The 2042-nt window shown below is 36.8% G+C and overlaps 1 protein-coding gene across 1 annotated transcript in view; it reads left to right on the top strand.

The window, feature by feature from the left end:
- Window positions 1-1861: 1861 nt before the first annotated feature.
- LOC108290174 (anaphase-promoting complex subunit 15-like) overlaps window positions 1862-2042 on the top strand; it is an 8819-nt gene continuing 8638 nt past the window's right edge. The window contains exon 1 of the mRNA XM_017509901.2: window positions 1862-1959. The gene's annotated coding sequence lies outside the window, so the exon portion shown is untranslated. The remainder of the gene's footprint in view (window positions 1960-2042) is intronic.

The following is a 2042-nucleotide window of genomic DNA, read 5'->3' as shown; positions in this document are numbered from 1 at the left end:
ACTCCAGCCTGGGCAACAAGAGTGAAACTCTGTCTCAAATAAATAAATAAATAAAGATAGAAAGATAGTGTGGACAGTGCTGTGTACTGGGAGAGCTTATTTTCATGGTAAAATGATAAATTCCTGAGACATGGAATAGACATGAAATAACATCCCTGTTTGTACAGGTGTTTTCTTGCATTGTAACCATTAACTATAATACCTGTTTAGGGTTATCCTAATGACTGACTTCATAAGTCCTTTATCTCTTTCTACCCACATTCTCAACAAGGTATTATGTTGAATAATAACTTCTTTTTCTTTCATTGAAAACATGCTCTGATTTCCTGTCTTTGACTTAAACCCCCAAAATGTAAAAAGTCCAAATCAGGTACTAAGAAAATGCACAGATGAAAAATGTTTTAATATTGTTATGGGCATTTGTTATACTTCCAAATCATATCATCAGGAATCATAATAATACCATTATACTGTGCAATTATGTGCTTCAGTGGCAACTTATCATGTGTTTACTATAATTATACCATTCGACTAATTACAGCAATCATGCCATGTAGTGGCTGAATTCCATTGATTGGGTGGACTTCATAATTCTATGAGATTCTGTTCCTTGAATTTGGTGAATATAGGACTCAAATTTTGTGTTGCTAGCTTAAAAAAAAATCCAGCGATAATTTTGAGGTTTGGAAATGAATATGTTTATCATTTATCAAAATGTCCAAAGGAGGGCAAATTGCTGTTTTTCCATCACAAGCCTGGTCCCTACAGTGGAGTGGGCTGTTAGGCTAAGTTCTTGTCTGTAGAACAGAGACTCATGTCTGCATCACTTAGGAGCCAAAGGGTTAGAGTGAACTGACAAGTTGCTGAACTGAAAAGAGAAGTTAGTTTGGTTACTTAGTAAAAATAGACAATCAGTTTGACTTTTTTCATTCAATTGATCACTTGCTAAACTAAATGGATTAGATGTACAAATTTTATTTGTTAGCATTGTACAGCTAAGCGTCCATAGGAGGACACTCAACAATCGTCAATACATCCTGCAAATAGAGGTTCAACTACAAAAATTAGTCCATATATCCTACATTAACAAATGCCTATTTCACGCAATGCACTATGTTACCTTCTGAGAAAGGAACAAAGCCATTTCAGACATAAGTTCCATATTCACCCAGCATAACCTATCAAATAATCTTCTCATGTTTGTGAGGCTGGAAAAGTTAGCCTTCCAAATGAAAATCACATAAAACGCATCTTAAATTTCCTAATCAACTTGAGTGTTACTCTCCATGCTTACCTCTGAGAAGGAAGCTAAGAAATCATTTGGGTGGGGTCAGATCTTCAAATCCTTCTCTTGGGTAACAACTTCAGTAGGGTGGAGTGAAGTGAATCTTGCCAATGTTTCTGGGCCTGGATCTGGAATTTGAAAACTGTTAGCCTCTGGAAAACTTGCTAAATATTCAAGTCTCAATTTTCTTATCTCTAATAAGGGAATTAAGGGTAGCTACTCTGTAAGACTTTTGTGAGGTTTAAGGGAGAATACCAATACTTTTTAAAAATGATGTATCCAAATATGTAGAACTTTTACCCTCTAGGTTTCAAGAGAAAATACTTTAGAATAAATTCACGTTCTTCTGAGAAAGATCTTAAATGTGATGCAATTGTTTGAGGGACATGAATATCTACAAAATTCTAGAGCATTTCCCATTAGATTAATATATTGATATAAGCAAAAGCTTTGACATTAATGGCTCTGCTGAGTTGTCTCTCTTTTTCAAAATTAGGATAACAGGATTAGATGATCCCATAAAACCACCTGGAGGTGAGTTCCGGATTCTGGTGGGTTCTTCTACTAAGTCTGGGTGCAGCCGCCTCCCCCACAGTGCAATGAGGACACTGAGGCCAAGAAAGGTTAGGTGACACAGCCAAGGTCAAACAGCTAGTAAGTGGTGGAGCCAGGACTCAATCCCAGTCTAGGAGCCATGTCCACTTTGCTTACCTCACTCTTCCTTTGCAGTACTGACACTTGGTTTAACCTGGATCGA

This window comes from Cebus imitator, unplaced genomic scaffold (genome assembly GCF_001604975.1).
Source record: "Cebus imitator isolate Cc_AM_T3 unplaced genomic scaffold, Cebus_imitator-1.0 Scaffold426, whole genome shotgun sequence".
Taxonomy (NCBI): Eukaryota; Metazoa; Chordata; class Mammalia; order Primates; family Cebidae; genus Cebus; species Cebus imitator.
The sequence above is the reverse complement of the archived record's forward strand: the minus strand, read 5'-3'. Positions and strand labels throughout refer to the sequence as shown.